This window comes from Hyaena hyaena, unplaced genomic scaffold (genome assembly GCF_003009895.1).
Source record: "Hyaena hyaena isolate Hyena2069 unplaced genomic scaffold, ASM300989v1 scaffold_1397, whole genome shotgun sequence".
NCBI lineage: Eukaryota > Metazoa > Chordata > Mammalia > Carnivora > Hyaenidae > Hyaena > Hyaena hyaena.
Window position 1 is genome coordinate 177,838 of NW_024082027.1, and position 21,720 is coordinate 199,557.

The 21,720-nt window shown below is 39.5% G+C and overlaps 1 long non-coding RNA gene across 2 annotated transcripts; it reads right to left on the minus strand.

The window, feature by feature from the left end:
- Positions 1-574: 574 nt before the first annotated feature.
- Positions 575-21,325, minus strand: LOC120225420. 2 transcript variants are annotated; one of them, XR_005526801.1, is made up of 5 exons: positions 21,190-21,325; positions 16,994-17,260; positions 12,981-13,063; positions 3,150-3,260; positions 575-741 (listed from the first exon to the last, which is right to left on the minus strand). It is a non-coding gene; the product is annotated as an uncharacterized LOC120225420 (long non-coding RNA). The 2 variants fall into 2 exon arrangements; XR_005526802.1 differs by having other exon boundaries at positions 3,150-3,263.
- Positions 21,326-21,720: the final 395 nt, after the last annotated feature.

The following is a 21,720-nucleotide window of genomic DNA, read 5'->3' on the forward strand; positions in this document are numbered from 1 at the left end:
ACATGTGGATTGATTTGGTACAGAACAGAAGGGCATGTAGGAAATTATGATATGATTCACATTTGCAACTAGTCCTATAGAAATAAGGAGCTGACATCCAGGAGTAACCATGAGAATGGAAGGCTCTCCTGGGAAGTCACATAAGTCTTTGGCAGGACATCAGACTGTCCACAAATCTTGATATTGTTCAAGCCAAAGGAATTAAAAGATCAGGCAACTCCTGGCTCTCGCCAGCTCTCACAGACTATTCATCAAACTTGTAGATTTTGGAGGAATACTGAGTAAGCAGAACTGTTTTTGACATAATACTTACTTTGCTATAACAAACTAATTTGCATTATTCAAAGCAATTCCTCCTCTATATTTTTTCTGCTTCTGATTGGTATTAATAAAGAGATTTATAAAACCCTCCATCTGGTCATTTATGTCTTTATGTAGCCCTTAAGGGGAATTGGTGGAGAAAAATAGCATGAGTTTAAAACATGTGCTTATATTTACAAGTAAGTAAAAATTAAACCAAGATATTTTCCAATACAAAAGAAATAGCACTTGTATTTGTGGGTTTTGTCATCCAAGGTGTTTATTGTTTGTCTCTGCAGCATAACAAGGAACAACTCAGCTTGAGGAGAAAAAGATGAACAGACTGTGACCTCATTTGAAAGGTGTCTGAGATTGACTGAAGTCGTTTTAAAATTTCTTCTTGTTAATTGTATCCACCATCCAATGTCTTTTTCCTCATTACTTTAAAATGAAAAGAAAAAATAAGTCATGATTAACTTTTATTTTTGGATTTTCCTGTAAACATTTTTGTTTTGAACACTGACTTGTGCCTACTGATCCTATGGAACAATAGCACTCGAAAGAAAGGAGTCAAAGTTATCCAGAGATTGTGAGCAAGCTCTTACTCCAGTTTGCTAACCCTCTGGCCTGGAGTAATTTCATCTCAAGGAATTGGAAGGGTATAGGGGTGAGATCTTTAAAAACCTGGAGAACAGGACAGGATTGGAAGACTGAAGAAGGGAGAATGTGGTCTTGGTTTTCTAAAAAGGGGATGAAGGTAGATATTGATGACTGATACCAGGTGAGCTCATTGTATTCCTTTCTTTATTTCACTTTTAAAGATGATATTCCATATTTTGACATGTCATGACTTTTTTTAAAATAGTTGATTTATTTTTGAGACAGAGAGAGACAGAGCATGAGTGGGGAGGGGCAGAGAGAGAGGGAGACACAGAATCTGAAACAGGCTCTAGGCTCTGAGCTGTCAGGACAGAGCCTGATGTGGGGCTCGAACCCATGAGCCGTGAGATCTGACCTGAGCCGAAGTCAAATGCTTAACCAACTGAACCACCCAGGAACCCCATCATGTCATGACTTTTTAGCCAAGCTAGCATAGCATTAGTTGAGTGTAGAGTATCAAGCCAGGATGTCTATTTTAGAATTTGACTCTGCTGTATATTGTCTGTGAGACCCTGAGCAACGTAACATCTTTTACTTCAGTGTTATCTTCTATAAAATGGGGATAAAAATATCCTCTTCCTAGGGTTTTTATGGGAATTACAGAGTCATGAGGAAAATACTTTACAGTGACTGGTAAATTGTAAACACTATACAATTATTAGTATAGAAAATCCAAAGGTTTTATTGAGTAATTAAGTATTCCTCCTTTTTTTCTGTAAACATAATTAATGTTCTGATGAACATTCATTTGCAAAAGTCTTTGAAAATATTTCAGATCATTTCCTTAAGATAACTTCTTAGATGCAAAATCATTTGGTGACAAGATATGTATAGTTTTGAGTCTTTTGACTCTTATTTCCAAATTGGCCACCAGAAAAGCTTTTCCTATCCTTCCTAGCTATTTCCATAAATATATATATATATAATATAATATATATATTATTTCCAATGGAAAATATAATAATGCAATAATACATATATATATTATGTGTGTGTGTATCTCAAATTCTTGAGGTGTGGGAATGTGGAAATAGTATTTCACTATTGTTTTAATTTGCATTTATTTGATTAGCTTTCTTTCCTTGATTACTGCTCTAAGCCGCTCTTTATAATTCTACTCCTACTTGCTAACCACTCCTCTTATTTCAGACAGTTATTGTATTTCCTTCACTGGTGGATATAGATCACTAATTCCTTCAGCCATTTATCATATGAAATAGTTTCCAGAGTAGGCTGCACTATTCTGAATGTATTCCAGTTTATCATTGTCCCTCTTAAAATACGGCACCAGAATTGAACTTAATACTCCATGTGGGGTCAGACCAGCTGTTATATGTGCCAAGGAATATGATGGTTCAATTATAATTTGTTTTTCTTTTGAGGATCCATTAGCGTTTAGTTTCCTTTGAGTTTCTGTTGAATCTTGCAGTGACTTAGATTGGATTTAGGGCATAGTAGTTTTTTGACTAAAGGACTATTTTTAAAGATTGTGTTTTAAATGCCTTTTTTTACCCATCCTACCTGTTATACGATGGTCTAAGACCACATGGTGTAACTATCATCTTTTGAGCTCTGAGTTTTATGCCTCTAGTAGTGTGGCCCTGGGCGTGTTAGTTATTTTAGAAGCCATCTTACACTTTCCATCTTGTAGAGTGGATAGTTAATGGATTTTTTCTATGTAGAATGATTTAGGCACATATAAGAGGAATAGAGGTGGCTGGATCTAATTCTGAGAGATTGTAGCTCAGCAATGGACAACCTTGGTCAGGGAGAGAGAGGACTTACCAGAGTTTTTCTGATTACTCTTTTGGTTCACCAAAGAGGCATGGTTATTATTGCTGCTGTTTCAAAATGCATACATACCATAGAAATTACTGTCCCATACGCATTCATTTTATTACTTGTAAACCTTAAGGAAGCAGGTGGTGGACAGGTGAAGTATTTTGAGAAAAGGTAGCATTGCATGTTAATGTCTAAAAGTGACTTAAAAATTACATATCCTTTATTCCATACATTTAAGGTCTGAGTACTATTAGAGGCTTTGAGGAAGCCTTAGGGAATAAGCTAGTCTGACAGAATCAAGAACTTGATTTGAATATAATTGTTGGAACTCTTAAATTGGAGTGTTAGTGTTACTGATATTAATGATAGGAAGGTAAGAATGGTGAGCAGAATGAAAACTTACTTACCAAGCTGGGTATCTAACTTGATTCTGAGCACTAAGATTTTCAGAGCTGTTTGTTGAAGCAGAGATGGAGCATAAATGGAGGAGATGGACAGTGTGCTGAGTCCAGTGGGCTCTGCTAAAAGGGACAAGAGTGGCAGATGAAGATATTGAAAAGCAAATTCACTTGGGTAAGGTTTTCCATTGGTGGTCAACAAGTGCCAATCTTCTAAGACCTTACTGTCTAATATCTTAAAGCCGTTGAGACATCTGGCAGTTTTGTGATTTTATGAGATGATATTGAAGAGGTATAAATCTGAAGTGAGCTAAGTCAAAAAGTCTAGGATGGGAGAAGGAAGAGGGATGGGTATTGTAGTGGAGAATTGTGATCTTATTTAGCCACTGTATCAAACCTACCAATGGATGTTTAGTTGGGTTACTCTTACATATTGTACCAAGAGAAATTATTTTATAATGTGACATAATTATGATTTCATGAATTGAAAACTCCAATCAATTCTACAGTGAAAAATTCTGATCAAAATGGTTATTTGTAACTGTGAATAAAAATAACCTGATGTATTAAACTAAAAAGAATTATAATTTTAGCTTTAAGAAGAGAAACAACTTTTTCATTGAATGCTACACTAGGCATGTTTTTGCCTAGGACTTTCATGACATTGATAAGCTCTTAGATCCACTTATTACATGGCCTGTTTTTCTGATTGGTGCTGATATTTTGTACTCTTTGGTATGAACAAATGTCTTACCCATAAAACCCAATTGTTTTAATTAATAACTGCAAATATCATTTTGTTTGTAGAGTTTGGACTTTGAGATATCAGCTTTCCTTCACTGGCCACGGAGTCCAAGAACCATGTAGGCCATGGTTCCTACATCATTGCAGTGATCTACCTCAAATTTTGTAAGCTCATGGACCCCACATGTGCTATTAAGAACTAAATAAGGGATGGTAAACATAAAATCTAGTATAATTGCCATAGGCATTCAGATTCACACTCTCTAGGGAGAAGCTTCTGTAACACATTGTGCCTTTCTAAGGCAGATCTGCTAAGAGATGCATGTCCTGGTGTTGGGGTTTGCCAGAGCACTCTTTTAAAAGAGGTAGCTTCCCTGCTGAACAGCAGTGTTAATTTTTCATGGGCTTACACTGCAATGAGGAGCATGAAAAGGAGAGAGAGGTTTAGGAAAATAGTGCTGAAACAAAAAAGAAGTCTTGCCCTGGTTTCAGATAGAACATTGAGACTGTTTTTGAAAGTTTGTTTGTCAGCAAAGACAGAAGTTAAATATGGAACATTTTAATGCAATTAACTCTTTGGTGCAAATTTCCTGGACAAAAGGAAGAAAGGCTGTGCCAAGCCTCACCCAGTTAATGTCAGACAGGAAACTGCTTGCAGATGATAATAATCACATTTCTACTCTGGCAGGAGAGTCTGTCTTATAAAGAGATGCTTTGACCAAAGAAAGAGATTATTGCCATGGTTGGAGTGAAATCACTGGCCATCTGGATTTGATTCTCCCCCTGCTAAATAAGGGATTGATAAATATTTCTCCTTTTATGAAATTACCCAAATCTACATCAAAAACTTTTAGCACCTAGAATATTTTTTACTTTAAATCTGGATTTGAGCTGCTGTTTTTTAATAGAAGCTATACTAATATTCCCCCTTTTCTCTTCCTGTCTCTTACTATTGATCTTAAGTGATAAAACTACTTTTTTTCTGTGCTTCTTAATATTTACATACCTATAGTCAACACTTTGGCCCCAATAGCTACTAAGCCTGCCAGGCATTATTTAATGTCAATTAGCTACAGATTGACTTACAAATATGTACAAGCCAAAGCCACATTGGTTCTTTTTGCCATTTGTTTTTACTTTTATTTCATTTTCGGACCTCAATTATACAAAGTTGACTTAATCCTACTCCACAGTTCATGATAAGTGAACATCACTGGTCATGGTATTGAGGGCTGTGGTAGGGGACTTCTAAGATGGTTCTGTGATCCCTACCTCCTGATAATCACTCCTTTGTGTGGTACTTTCCCCTTGAGTGTGGGCTGGATCTAGTGACTTGTTTTTGATTAAAAAAAAATATGACAAAAGTGAGACATAGCTTCCATCTTGGACAACCTCTCTCCTACTCACTTGTCAACTCTGAGGGAATCAAGCTGCTATGCTGTGAGCTGCTTTACGGAAAAGACCCAGATGGCAAGGAGCTGAAGGAGGCTTCTGACCAACAACCAGTAAAGAACTAAGATCTTCAGTCCACCAGCCCACAAGGAACAGAATCCTCCTAATAATCACGTAAGTGTGCTTGAAAGTAGGTCCTTCACCCTTAAACATGCACTGTAATCTTTTAAACATTTTTCCCTGAATATATGTGAATTATTTGCAAACTTACAATGCTGTCTTAGGTGTTTGTGTTCTTTATATATATAAATGGCATTGTGATATATATCCCATTCCAGGTTTTACTTTTATTACTTATCATTTGCTTTCTTACTTTTAATTTTATATCTCTGAGATCTATTCAAATTTCTTATGTAAATATAGTCTACTATTACTGATTATTACTTAATATTTTATTGCAGACATTTTAATCACCTATTTCTAAGTGGTGGACACTTAGGACGCTCCCAAGTTCTTGCTACCACAAAATAATACTGCAGTGGGCATCATCATACCTATCTTCTTGTGCATGTGCCTATTCATATCCAAGAGTTGAAACTAGTGGACCAATACATGGATAATTAATTATAGGTGACTGAAATAGTAATGACCTAAATTGTCTCAGATAACAAGAGTTCTAGAGGAAGCATTGGCGGCTCAGTGATGTCATCAAGGATCCAGATGTGTTCCGTTCTCTACCATTCCTCTCTAAGTCAGTGTTATTTTTTCCAGTAGTCACAGATGGTTGTAGCAGGCCTGGGCATACCATGCAAACATGATCACAGCCATAGAGGTAATGACGGCCATAGCTTCCCATATATCTTTCTTATCACAGAGGACCATATATCTTTCTTATCACAGAGGAAAACTTTTACTTCACATCTTTTAATAGATGTTCCCTTCGGTCCCATGGACTAGCATTTTATACATGTTGAACTGGAGACTGGGAAAACAAGTGTCTGGAATTTTTGGCCCCCAGGATGGAAAGTGTGATGGTTAATTTTAGATGTCAGTCTGACCAGGCCACAAGGTGCCCGAATATTTGGTTAAACATGATTCTGGGTATGTCTGTGAGGCTGTTTCTGGGCAAGATTAACATTTAAACCAGTTGACTAGTAAAGTAAGGTTCATCTCCATTGTGGGTGGGCCTAATCCAATCCATTGGAGGCCTCCATGGAACAAAAAGTACAGTCAGGGAGAATTTGCTCTCTCTTCCTGTTTTTGAGTTGAAATATTGGTCTTCCCTTGCACTAGGTCTGGAACTTACACAAATGGCTGTCTGGGTCTCAGGCCTTCAGATTCAGACTGGAACTATACCAACTATACCAGTGCCTCTCCTGTGTCTCCAGTTTGTAGACAGGAGACTGAGAGACTTCTCAGCCTTCTTAATTGCATGGGTCAATTTCTTATAATAAATCTTTTTCTCTATATATATGTGTATATCCTATTGATTTTTTTTCTGTGAGTATTCTGATTAATACGAGATATATTCTCTGCCAACAGAAAAAGAGTAGAGGAGGCTGTGTGGCAGTTTCTGCTACATAATATACATGCTAGTTACATTCATTAAAAACTGAGCAAATACTTCAGCAAATACTATCATTGGTCAGCTGTTGTCAAAATGATGCTGTGAAACAAACTGCCCACAAATTAAATGGCCTAAAATAGCAATATTTTATTATATTGCTCATATATAATATGAGCATATCTCTGTGGGTCAGCTGGGAGTTCAACTAGGGTGGATCTAGGCTGGGTTCAGGCCTGTTCCATGTGTCTCTCATCCTCTTTGAACTCATGGACTTAGCTAGGGCATGTTCTTTTCATGCCAATGGCAGAAACACAAGGGATCAAGGTAAATCACCAAATGCATTTCAAGCTTGTGCTCAAGTTGTTTTTGTTAGCATGTTATTGGCCAAAACAAGTTATATGACCAAGCTTAAAGCCCAGGATCAAAGAAATGCTTAGGGATGCCTGCTGTTAGGGCAAGTTGAGTCAGATGGCCAAGTCCCTTGGGGAGAGGAAATGTATTTTTTCTATGGAAGTGATGGAGAGGTAGTGAATGCATTTAAACAATAATCTGATATATTGTAACCAATATTCTCTCATGTGCATGAGTTTCCCATATGCCAGTATCATCACTAATGCATTTACCAACATTCAAATTTTGCCAACTGGATAATTATAAAGTTATTTCAATATATAGATCTCTGATTCTTGGTGAATGAAGTTGAGTGCTTCCTTTACATATTTATTAGTTGTTTGGGTTTCTTCCTTCTGTGAATTACTCATTCATATCCCTTGTGTATTTTAAAATTGTTTCCTATATTGTTGTTATTAATTTGTAGGAGTTCTTTCTTTCTTATTGATATTAACACTAATACATTTTAAATGCTGCATATCTTCTCTACATTAGATAGAAATCTTCAATTTTGTTGTAGTTGAGAATTTTTTCACCTTATGTTTTTAGAGTGTAAAAACTTCTTCCACGTATCTTCATGTCACAATATTAAAAATATTTTTATACTTCATTTTAAATTTTTATTTCTTTACTTATTTTAATTTTAGGAATAGAATTTAGTGATTCATTACTTACATATAACACCCGTGCTCATCCCAACAAGTGTCCTCCTTAATGTCCCTCACCCTTTTGGTCTTCCCTTCCACTCAACACCTTGCCAGCAACCCTCAGTTTGTTCTCTGTATTGAAGAGTCTTCTATGGTTTGTCTCCCTCTCTGTTTTTATCTTATTTTTGCTTCCCTTCCCGAATGTAAATCTGTTTTGTACCTTAAATTTCACATATGAATGATATTTGTCTTTCTCCGACTGACTAATTCTGCTTAGCATAATACACTCTGGTTCCATCCACATTGCTGCAAATGGCAAGATTTAATTCTTTTTGATCACTGAGTAATATTCCAATGTATATACATACCACATTTTTATCCATTCATCAGTTGATGGACATTTGGGCTTTTTCCATACTTTGGCTATTGTCATAGTATTTCTATAAACATTGGGGTGCATGTTCCTCTTTGAATCAGCACTCCTGTATCCTTTGGATAAATACTTGTAGTGCAATTGCTGAATGTAGTTCTATTTTTAATTTTCTGAGGAATCTCTGCAATGTTTTCCAGAATGGCTGCACCAGTTTACATTCCCATCAGCAGTGCAAAAGTGTTCCTCTTTCTCCACATCCCTGCCAACATCTGTTGTTTCCTGAGTTGTTAATTTTAGCCATTCTGACAGATGTGAGGTGATATCTCGTTGTGGTTTTGATTTGTATTTCCCTGATAATGAATGATGTTGGGCATTTTTCATGTGTCTGTTAGCCATTTGGATGTCTTCTTTGGAAAAGTGTCTATTCATGTCATCTGCCCATTTTTTCACTGGGTTATTTGTTTTTTGGGTTTTGAGTTTGATAAGTTCTTTATAGATTTTGGATACTAACCCTTTATCTGATATGTCAATTGCAAGTATCTTCTCCCATTCTGTCAGTTGCCTTTTGGTTTTGCTGATTGTTTCCTTCTCTGTGCAGAAACTTTTTATCTTAATGAGGTTTCAATAGATCATTTTTGCTTTTATTTCTCTTGCCTCTGGAGACATATCAAGTAAGAAGTTGCTGCAGTTGAGGTCAAAGAGGTTGTTGCCTGTTTTCTCCTTGAGGATTTTGATGACTTCTTGTCTTACATTTAGGTCTTTCATCCATTTTGAGTTTCTTTTTGTGTATGGTGTAAGAAAGTGGTCCAGGTTCATTCTTCTGCATGTTGCTGTCCAGTTTTCCCAGCACCGCTTGCTGAAGAGACTGTCTTTATCCCATTGGATATTCTCTCCTGCTTTGTAAAAGATTAGTTGACCATACATTTGTGAGTCAATTTCTGTGTTCTCTACTCTGTTCCACTGATCTATGTGTCTATTCTTGTGCCAGTACCATACAGTACCATAGATGCCTCTAGCTTTCTTTTTCAGGATTGCTTTAGCTATTCAGGATCTTTTCTGGTTCCATACAAATTTTAGAATTGTTTGTTCTAACTCTGTGAAGAATGCTTTTGTTATTTTGATAGAATTGCATTGAATATGTAGATTGCTTTGGACAGTATCAACTTAAAATATTTTTAAATTGCTTTACAGTTTTAATTTTTATATCTAGGTTTTTAATCAATTTGGTTGTATTTTTGTATGTCATTAGGTAGAATGTTTAATAATGCTATGAACCAGTTCTCCTAATATCAGCTACTAAAAAATTCCATCTTTTCTCCACAGATTTATAATGCTATCTCTAACATAGAATAAATTCCTACATTTACTTGGATTTGTTTCTGGGCTTTCTATTCAATTCCATTGATTTCTTAGTCTTTTCTGATGTCAATACTACCTTTTTTTCTTTTGTCTTTTTAATTACTTCATCTTTGAAGTATCTTAATATCTGATTGGGCAATTTTCCTTGCTTTGTTCTTCCAGACACCTTTTTGAATAAATTTGTCAAGGTCATACAAAATCTAACGAGAATTTTTATTGGAATTGCATTTATTTTCTAGATCAATTTGGGAAGAATTGTTTTGTTAAAGCAAACTCTTTGAGAAAGGAGACAAAGAACTCTTTGTTGAAAGTGTATAAAGAGTGAGTGAGTGGTTTCTGAAGTCAAGATTTTGTAGTAAACTTCTTTGGATTAAATTAGATGCTCTTTTCTATTTGTCTGGAATAAACCTGGGATCTCTCTTTGATTTATATTATCACGATAAGAGCAAAACATGTAAGAGGACTTGTGTGTATTTTGGAATTCAATTAATTGTAATCATTTCTTAACTGTAACACTTACCCTCTTTTCTTTACAGTATCTGATTGTAAGTGCTAGTACTTATTCTATTCAGTGATTTATTTAGTCCTTTAAGGAATAACACCACTTCTAGTGTATTTAAGTTTGTATTTAAGTTTCAGGGAGCTATTTATATCTCTTCAAACTTGCCCACTGCTGCATTTGTTCAGCTAGGTTATCTAATTATCACACCATGTTAATGAGACCAAGCTCATTAGAACCATCTCTTTCTGAGTCTTTCAGCATCCTCCTAACCCGGGCCAATCATCTTGCAAAAGTATGCTATTGAAAATAAGAGAAACCTAGAGAGCATGCTTGAGGAAGTTCAAACCCTTCACCACTCCTGGAAAACACCTCCAAAGTCGCAAGCTTTCTAATAGCCTAATTTTCATATATAAAGGACAGACCTGATCATTATTTGTAGCTCATTTAAGATAGCTAATGAGGAGTAACCTAATGAAGAGGCTAGAAAAATATAGCACAAGGAGAGTCTTGAATTGGCTTAATCATCTTTGCCCAGTGAACGTCTATTCATCTTTTAACCCTCCAAAGAGGAGTCCAAAGGGGTGACTCATTTGAATATTTAACAGCATATTAAATACAGTTTAGATTCAGTATTGTACTTTTACAAAAACAGTTTAATGAGTGCAATTCTAATGTATAACTCACTGAGAGGATAAACATGTCTTTTCAGCGTGCTATTTAAGAAAGAAATGTATTAAATGAGCCCAGAATTGTTAAACTTAGCTCTGTAAATGTTCAGCAATTTTCTACTTTTCCTTTGCTTTGTCTGAATCTCTCCCTTTTCTTTCCAACCTCAGCTGGGTTCTTTTTAAAGTTACTGTCTTCTAAATCGTGTAATTTTAAGTAACAAGACAGCTAGGTGACATATTGCAGTATCAGAATTGTTGAGTCAGGTCTCCTTCATAATTTCACAACTGTTAAAATCCTCACATTGGAAAATATGACTAATTCCTTCTAATTCTCAAAAGTCTTCTCTAGAGAAAAATCACATTTTGTGCTACTCGAATGTCATAAATACAGCTCCCTCATGGCTCCTAACTTAGCTCATTGTGGGCTAACCTAATAGTAAGTTGATGTTCATAGCCAATTGCATTAGATGCTCTCCTTGTAATTGTGTTTAAGAAATGAATAGGGCAGAAACTGCCGTACAGAGGCTAGGTTGAATTTTATCTAAAAAATGTTTTGTGTACAGTTCAAACAATGGGTTAATGCTTTTGAAGTTGCTTTTATTTATTTATTTATTTATTTAATCCTTAATTATATTTGAGAGAGAGAGTGAGAGAGACAGTATGTGAGCTGGGGAGGGGCAGAGAGAGATGGAGACAAAATCTGAAGTAAGCTCCAGGTTCTGAGCTGATCAGCACAGAGTCTGACCTGGGACTTGAACTCACAAGCTGTGAGATCATGACTTGAGCAGTAGTCAGATACTTAACTGATGGATGCACTCAGCACTGAGCACCCTAAAGGTGATTTGAAAATCCCTCATGTATATTGGCCAAATTCTTCTTGCTTTTCAGGGACCTATAATTTCTGGGTAACTCAGAACCCATTCTCCAAATTACTGAGAGAGAAATCTTGGACATGTTTAGGTTCATAGATGACCACTACATCTCTTTGGCAAAATAACCAGAGCCAAAGGACCAGGTGTAATTACTTTTACACTGCGTATAAATATTTGAGGCAGTTGATATTTCTCAGTGCTTAATGTGTACTCCTTCTGAACTGTCCCATCCTTGCAACAACCCAAAGAGGCAGGCATTATTTATTACATTCCTCATTTGACAGATAAGAGATCAGGGGTGCAGGATAGTGAAATGGACTCATTTTGTATATGAGGGAACTGAATCTCTCAAATTGTGTGCAGTCTTTGCTCCCTGTGGCTGACGATGTCAATATTTTGCTCAGATCACCTTTACTCTCTTTTGTGGCATTTTTGTATGCCCATTGGTTTTGGAGTGCCTTCCTTTTCCATAGCCTCAGGGCACTGGAAGCAAGAAGTGCCAGGGGGACTTTATCCCCCTTATCCAGTAGATGATGGCTACAGAAGTATGAAAACCCAAGCCCCCTGTCTCTTCCTCCCAACACTGGGAAGAAGCACTGATGGCAGTGGTTTTGTTTTTTTTTCACAGCCAGGGACAAGGCCTGCACAGATCTTAGCGGCAGTACATACTCATGTGTTCTGTGCACCACAGCCCACACCTTATTCACCTTACACTCGTTAGCTCCCTGCAGACTCAGGCTGAGGCTCCTTCTGCAGGACTCTGCCTGCAACTACCTTCTGGCTTGCCCTCTTTCCTTCACTGTCCTGCTCCTCAACACCTCTGAGGGCTTCCCCTAAGAACCTTTTCTCAAAAACTCATTTGCTCATGAATCCTCATTCCAGGCTCTCCTCCTGGGGAGCCCGGCCCTTTAAGATGCCTGCTGTCCTTTCTTCTGGTTCCACAGGACAGACTTCTCTTGAAGCATGAAAGTGAGATTTAATATGCTCAAGCCTTAAAATCTTAGAACTTAAAACTTAAAACTTAGAACTTAGAACTTAAAAAAGAAAAGGAAACCTACATCTTTAAATATTTTTTGATGTTTATTTATTTTTAACAGTGAGAGAGAGAGAGAGAGAGCAAGCAGGGGAGGGGCAGAGAAAGAGGGAGACACAGAATCCAAAGCAGGCTCCAGGCTCTGAGCTGTCAGCACAGAGCCCCACACAGGGCTCAAACCTACAAAGTGCATGACCGTGACCTGAGCTGAAGTCAGACACTTAACCAACTAAGCCACCCAGATACCTCTAAATCTACATCTTTACTTGCCTTTTCTGCAGTGTGCACCTTACCTGGGGGTACCTGAGTTTTGTTTAACCTTCCACTCCTTCATTCCAGGGAATAGACAAGTACCTTGTGGTTCCCATGAATTGTTCTGGGAAAAAAAGCCAGATTTATTTTTATTCTTAGGATGTCCTTTTTCTTTAATCCAGTCAATTCATTCTTAGCACTCTGTCCTCAAAACACACTCCACCTTTTTAGTTCTGATATTCCTCTCTGAAGTAAAAGGCCCATCTAAAGCAGGATGAAACCTCTTATAAAACGGAGGTTCCCCAAAGAGAAATACAATTTATCCTGGGTCAAGAGAGGATTAGCACTAAGTACTTGGAGAAAAGATCTTTGCTCCTGAAAATCTGGGGATATGGAGGTTGGGGGACAGGCAGGTGGGTCTCGTGTTTGTGTTTGTGTATAGTGAAAGGAGCATGTGACTCCAGAACTATACCCTTATGAGCTCAAGTCAGTGTGGCATAGAGTGGAGAGAGAGAGAAAGAGAGTCCATTCTCTTCTTCCTCCAAACACTGGGAAGCAGCGCTGATGGTGGTGTTTTCCTCACTGCCAGTGGCAGGGCCTGCACAGGACTTAATGGCAGTATGTACTCATGAGTACATCAGTGCACCACAGATCCTAGCAGTGAGGGAATTGTGCAACAAGAGCAAATGCCTTTCAAGAGTGACCCTGGAGAACAAGATTCTTCTCAGCACACTTCTATGGATGCTGAGGGCATTATATTTTGTTTGGGAGAACAAGTTGGGGCTCTTCATTCTCTCTGTAACCTTCACATTGCTCTCTACTGTTATGTCGGGTCTCTGATTTCTTTCATATCTTAGACATGCTTAGTTTCCTAAAAACTCCAATCTGATAAAACATGACAGTGCTTTCCCTGAGGACTCTGGGATGTTTCCTCTGATGCTGAACCTGGGGACACAGCCTTACTGTCAGGACTAAGCTTCTAGTGGTTACACATGATCTGGTTGTTCATCCCATGAAGTCTGTTGCCAGCATGAGGCTCCAAGAGAGTCACATGTCCTGTTCTCTGTATTCCTCCTTTCATGGCCCAGCAGTTCTTTCCATGCTTTGGTGAAGCTTGGTTACTCTTTTCTAGTTCAACTGATTCTATGCTTGGTCCAGGCAACTTACCCTGCTTTCCCTGAGTCCTTAGCTCTCATCTGATTCATTCTTTCTTTCCCAGTAATGAAGTAAAAACAGCAGAAAAGAGTTGAAGGTGGCTATTTCAGAGACAAACCTCTGACCTGTACTATGTGGGTGGCTTGGAACACACCTCAAACTGTTTGAATCTGTTTTTCTTCTTTAATTTGTTTTAAGAATTAAATGTGTTAATGTATCTGAAAATACTTTATAAAGTTTAAAGTACTTGTTATACAAATAGAAAGCATTATTATGTGGCATTACACACAGCTCAGATTCAACAGCCCCACCATGTCTAAATTTTAGGATTCTGTAAGTAGTAGATGTATCCACACCTTCAAAAAACAACAAGGACAACAACCAAACTACTCGCTTTTATCTGTGCCATGCCAAGAAACGTATCTATTCATTTCTTCCTAAGTCTATGAACTCATTTATGAGCATATACAAACACAATCTTTTAAAAATACTTTGTCATTATAGAAGTGTGTTAATTATTGGCTTAGATTGCAGAAATTTGGAAAATGAGAAAAGAGAAAGGAATGCAATCAAATCATTACAGGAAAGGCCCACATCTTGTCACATCTCAAGGCATATTCATGCAGGAAGAGAAGGGTGGGACGGGATTGTGAAGGAATCAAAGTGGTTCCAGAGGGCATTCAGCAATTGATCTGGATATGAGGCAATGCACTTTTTCACATTTTGAACAATTTAGGAGCCCACTGCTTCTTTAGAGTAGGAAAAAACAAAGGATCTTATGCTTTCAACTGCAGAGAGGCTCATGCATAGTATGACCCTCTCAGTTATATTTGTTGCATGCATGAATGTTTTTGTCAATTTGGTCTCTCAAAATCCTGGGTCTGACTAGAAGAATAAATTGTTTCCAGAAAGTGAAAGGTAGATGTTTCTAAGTTAAGAACCATTATTCTCAGAGTGTCTTGAAATGCCTTGGAATGAGAATTCATGTAAGGAAAGACAAAAGATGGGAGAATCTTCCAGAATGCAGCCTGGGGAGACTCCTGAGGATAGAAGTCATTGAATATGACTTGTTCTTACTGTTGGTGCTTATGCTATAAGGAAACTTGGCAGGGGAGTCTGAGGAAACAGCTGAGCAGAAGGAGTATGTATGCATGTGTGTGTGTGTGTGTGTGTGCGCGCGCATGCCCGCGCCCGCGCGCACACGTGTAGTGGGGAAGGAAGAACTGCACTGGGCTAAATGTTTTATCTGATTATATTCTTCTCCTACCAACCCCATGAGGTAGTATTACTATCCATTTTTTTTCATTCACTTAAAAAATTGTGGTAAAAACATGTAACTTAAATGTAACGTCTTAACCATATTTAAGTGTACAGTCCAGTAACATCAATTATATTTACATTGTTGTGCAACAATTACCACCATCCATTTCCAGAACCCTTTCCATATTGCAAAACTGACTGTCTGTGACTGTTCAACAACTCCCCATTGCCCCCTGCCTCCAGCCCCTGGAAATCATCCTTCTACTTTCTGTCTCTGTGAAGTTGATGGCTCTAGGGGCCTCCTACAAGTAGAATCATACATGTTTGTCTTTTTGTGACTGCCTTGTTTCACTTGGCATGACGTCATCAAGGTTCATCATGTTGTGGTGTGCAAAAGGATTTCCTTCTTTGTTAGGGCTGAATGATGTTCCACTGTCCCTTTTTGCAGTGGAGGAAATAGATAGTGAAGTTCAGATACTTCCCTGAGGAACCCAGCACGGCCGGCTCCAAAATCTGTACTGTTTGTACCATGTTCAACTGCCTCCTCAGAGGATTCACCCAGTGTGTGGCTGGGAATCCTTCACATCTTCTAGAGTCTCCCCCTATCTCCTGCCACCCCACCATATCTTATGGCATGAAGGAAATTACTCTTGGGAAGGTATATGAAATAAACCCAGGAGTTACTCCACAGCGAACACTGACCTACTTGAAGTGTGCTTTTTCCATGGAGAAAAAAAAAGTCTAGTCAACAGTTCTATGCTATGCCTTTTTAAAAATAAAGTTTATTTACTTATTTTGAAAGAGAGAGCACAAGTGAGGGAGGAGCAGAGAGGAGAGACAGAATCCCTAGCAGGCTTCACATCATCAGTGCAGAGGTTGATGGGGGGCTTGAACTCATGAACTGTGAGATCATGACCTAAGCTGAGATCAAGAGTTGGACACTTAACCAGCTGAGACACCCAGGCGCCCCACTATGCATTTTTTAAAGGTACACTTGTAATGTCATGTCCAGGTCTCTCCCCAATATATATTTGGGGGAGGGAGGGGCTGAGGATGATGGCAGTATATGAGTGAAGCATAGGTATTGAACAAAGCTTAGCAAAAACCAGTAGAGGTATCCACAGTAATTGCTACATGAAAAAACTAAATTGTTAAGTGTGGTGTGTAGTATGATTCTATTTTAGAACAACAGAGCAACAAAATGCATATACATGGGCCAGTACATGCGTGTGTGGATTGGTGTGTATGTGGAAGGCTTGTAACAGCAATCTAGTATGACTACTGAGTGTTTGGGACAGAGTAGCTTTCAAAAATATGTGGTGGATGCAGAAACATGACCTCACATTAGGCCAGGAGAAACTGTCAAAGGATCATTTTCACGAAGGCTTTTAGAATCCCTGGGAACTAACTGTGAACTTCATTGGTGGAGTAAGCTCAAACTCTATGGTGGCCTATAAGAATCTGCATAGTATGTCTTCAAATGCGGTGTTTATCAGCATCTTTCAAAATATTTCACCAGCCCACTCCCTGGACTCTTCTTGAGGTCCAACCAGGTTGGTCTTTTCTCAGTTCCCTAAATAGGTCAAGGTCTTTCCTGTCTCAGGTCCTTGGTACATGTTTTTTCCTCTGGTGCACTTACCCCGTTCTATCTGGATGGCTCATTTTAATCATCAGGTTTCAGCTTTCATGTCACTTTTTCAAAGAGGTCTTCCTTGGGCACCATGGAGGCCAAGAACTGGAGTTTCTTGGAAATTGACTTGCCAGGATAACTTCCCCCCATTGCCTCCAGTATGTGGCAGAAAGAGATGTTTTTGATTGGGCACAAGCAAAACTGGCTGCAGCATAAGGAGCAATGGATGGAGCTGGTGTCCATCAGAGACCAGGCCAGCAGTCAGCGTGAGGCTCTCTGAAACACAGGAATCACATAGTGAAGACTCAGCATGGGTGGCCTTAGGCCAGGGGCTCACTGGGAAAGTGCCCAAACCTTTTGCACCTAACACTCAAAGGTTGAATCTGTGCTGTCTTCCCTGAGAGAGAAGGTAGGAAACTGTAGCCATAAATCTAATCCTAAAAACCAAAAAGCTAGAGGGGTGCCTGGGTGGCTCAGTCGGTTAAGCATTCGACTTCGGCGCAGATCATGATCGTTGCAGTTTGTGGGTTTGAGCCCCATGTAGAGCTCTGTGCTGACAGCTCAGAGTCTGGAGCCTGCTTTGGATTCTGTCTCCCTCTCTTTCTGCCCCTCTCTTGCTCAGGCTCTGTCTCTCTGTCTCTCTCAAAAATAAGTAAACATTAAAACATTTTTTAAAACCTTAATTTAAAAAAACTAGACTAGGATAGAGAAGCTATAGAGGCTTGAGCTCTAACAACTTATGTTGATAATCTGAGAGCATTAGATTTCTCAAGGCTCTGGGGGGAAAAGCAGCAGTAAGCAGCTCTACATGAACCCAACATCTATGAGAAAGAGAGCAATCAGAGACAGAGAGATGGGCTTACCTCCAGAAACCCTACTATGTGGTATAGCTGCTCTGGGGTTTCCTGCCCCTTGCTGTGGCCCTTGCCATCATTTGGTGAACCCTTCTGAGCTCCCAAACCCTCTCTGTGAAGTGAGTGGGATCACTAGTTCCCATTTAGGGACGAGGAGACAGATTCAGAAGGAATGGAGAGCTGAGACTAGATCTTCCCACTTGCTGCCCAAATTATTCACTCTGCATCTTCCAAGGTTTTTAAAAGAAGAGGGCTGGGAGCTAGAAAAGAAATCCATTTAGGTGTGTCTCTGAATGTTGGCTCTCCACTTTGTGGGTTTTGATGTTTGGTTTTGTTGCTGGAGGTAAGAGAAAAAAATTGCTCCCTGAGCTGGTCTATGATATAGATGCTTTTTTATTATTCCCTGGGAAATGTACACCCCGGATCCCCCGGGTTTGGAGAGGGCATGAAGGAAAATCTCCCCCCTCCACCTCTGGCAAGCATCATTGGGGAATCTACGGTTCTGACCTGGATGCTGTGCATTCTCTTTAAGTAATGTGGGGACCCCAGCATCCCTCATGGCACCAGATTTTGCACTTGTCTAGAGCTTAAACACTGAAGGACTCAGATTCACGGAGGTGGCACTCTGGTAAAACCGATAAGATCAATTTTGCATAAGTAAAGTGTAGCATCATCCCAGGCTGTGAAGTTTCTTAGTCATTTTTGATCCAAAATTCTTCTGCTAAAGACACCCATTTTATGTGAAATTTTTATGTGATGTGATATTACAAATAAATATCACAGTGAAAACAAATGACAATTTTAGAAGATTTTTTTTTTCCAATCAGCAAGCCCTTACCCCTTTTCTTACAGGCCTTGCCAGGAACATTTCTGCAACTCTTGAAACTCACTTGGTATTTCTTACAGAGCGTGGATGGAATGCCCTAAAGTAGTGATTTCCTGAAGAGGGGGTCCCGAGGAAGTTGTCCCAAATGGCTGTAGGATGGTTGAAAATCAGGTTCCAGAGCTCTACTTCCTGAGCTTCTAATTGAGTTGGTCTGGTTGGACTAAGTCATCTGTACAACTAAAGAGTCACCCCCAAAGTAACTCACCCAGATTTGGAAGCCAGGGGTCTAGGAAAGGCAGAGTGGGCTCTGGCAGAATCACTGACTACACACGCAGCCTCCGTGGCACCACCTCCGGGAATGCTAACCCTATCCCTCTAGATCTGCTGTAGAAAATCCCCTCTAGTCAGCAAGCAGTGTGCTCCCACCCAGCTGAGTCCCTATTAGTAGAATAAAATGTACTACTTAAAACAAAAGATCGCTTACAGAAGTCCAACTGAAGGGAATTCAATTAATGTGAAAGTATGTTCACATAACTCACCACCCATTCTACTTGGGCAGCTTTCAGACCTGTCATCTGAAGTGGGAAGAACTTCTATCAGCCAGATAGAAACTGGATCACAGAGTATGTGAAATTCAAGGCTTTCCCCTGTCACCTCTAAGTTCAGATGTCCACCAACTGACTGTTGGGAGTCAGCAGACCTCATTAGCCTCCAGGAGACTGCATGCCGTCTTGGATGAGCTATCTTCATCCTCACAGGCTTACCAAGGTAGGGCCTATAATGGTCATATTCAAAAAAGCACTGTCTCCTGTTTTCTCCTGGCCAATCTTCTCACTGGGTGATCACTGGCCCTCATGTCTCTCAGGAGCCCCACATTCGAATTTCTCGTTGCCTGCTGGACAGTCCTCAATAATGAGTTAGAACAATTACTTGCCACCCCAAACAGCTCTTCCTTCTAGACATGCTCTGCCTGTTGCCCGACTCTTTCTCCCCAGGCTCCTTTCCTCCCCAACTTGCCTTCCACCCCCAATCCCCCCTCCAATTTCATCACTGGCTGCCGAGGCTTCTCCAAATCCTCCTTCTGCCCTCTCATTGCTATCTTCATGGTTAGTCAGAGTCCCAGCCTTCTCCTTCATTACATTTTATGCTTAACTACTGCCATGATCACTGACTGTCTCTTCCCCAAACCTGTCCCTTCTCCCACTGTTGCTGTGTCATTCTTAGTAAAACTTCAGTTTGCAGGTTGCTCATTCCCCCCTTCACAAGCTTGACCCTTACAGATTCCAAATGTCCTCAATATTTCTCAAGACTTATTCCCACCTCTTCTCCTACCCATACTCTTTGTTTGTACCAGCTAACTCTACACACACCCTGTAATTCCCCACCTCTAGGCAGTGGGAAGTGCTGTCTTTCTTTTAGACTTTCTTCCAATCTTTGCCTGCAGAAATCCACCAAGTGCCATTTAAGTTTTCTGGGTGTCCTTTATCTGGATAAGGGACTGTCTCTTTGGTTAAATATGACAAACAGAATTAAGGGGGAAATTTGATGAACTGTTTCCAGAGTTTCACACAAACCCGCAGACCTACTCATGTAACATACACACAAATGCACATGGCAAGGCCATTTTTCAAATCCATGCTTGTCTCTGATTGCTGGCATGAGGTGGCAGAGATGTAGCAATGATCTGTTAGCTGGCACTGACAACAAGAACATGTGAAATAGATCATAGGGTAGAAGAAGGGGGTGGAGGAGGAAACATCTCCAGATCTAATCCTGGGTTTGTTGCCTTAACAACTTGATGTAGATTTCAAAGAGATGGCCTTTTTTCTTAATAATCCTTTTGGAAGTCAGAGTTGTCATAACAATAGCACTGAAAGTAGCCATCCTACTGACAATTGGCCTTTACCACTGATTTTGGTCTTCAAGAAAGGCCTGTAGACCCAATGCAGGGAAACAGAACAGGTAATTTGTGCCAAATGCAAAGGGCTTGTGTCTTCGTGTCTGTGATGGCTAATTCCAAGCCCCAGACATGGAGACTGATGAACATTGTTCCCACTTCCTCAATCTGTTCCATCAGCAGCTTTTCATGATAAGGCAATGTCTTAGATACATTTTTAAATTTATGTAACATGCTTAACCAAAAGGCTAAATTATATGAAAACTATTTGTGTTTTCTTAAAAGAAAATGTGGGGTCTTCTATTCTTCAGCCACTGGCCCATGGCCTAGACTAGTATGATTAACTTAGCAACCTGCTTGCCTGTGTCTCTCTTCCAGCTGTGGCATCCCCTCCTCGGCTTTTCTTTCTCCTTTCTATGCTCCCATGGTCTTTAGCAAGGAATTTACATTGTCACAAGAGTGCAAGTCTGATCGGTTTGCAATCTGCTGCTCTAAATTACAAATGTTCCCTGGTCTACGTGTTTCTCTCTCTTCTGACCTGCTCGTTATACACTCTCAGTCCATTTGGGCTGTTATAGCAAAGTACCACAGACTGGGTGGCTTATAAACACAAAAATGTATTTCTCACAGCTCTGGAGGCTAGAAGTCTGAGATCAGGGTGCCAGCAGGTTTGGGTGAGAACCTTCTTTTGGGCTTCAGACTTCTCGTTGTGTTCTTACATGACAGAAGGGCAAGAGATCTCTCTGGAGACCTTTTTTTTAAATGAGAGCATTAGTCTTGTTCATGAGGACTCCACCCTCATGATCTAATCACCTCCCAAAGACCCCACCTCCAACTATTACATCACATTGGAGGTTAGAACATCAACATATGAATTCCAGGAGCACACAAACATTCAAACCAAAGGTGAGGTAATATTTTCTGCCCTGTCCCTGGCATTCAGCCAATGTTGATTTGGATAACGTTTCACTGCTGTTAAGTCAAATGGCTAGTGTATGGAAAACGCTTTGTACAGCTTGTCCACCTTCACATAGCTTAAGCCCTTCCAACCAGAAGCGGAAGGGATTGAAGAAAGAAGCATTAGATAATGTGTTCCACTGGGCTTTAGCCAGTGCACCATGTGAGAACGGCGTCAGACCCATTAGCTGTCTCCTTAAAA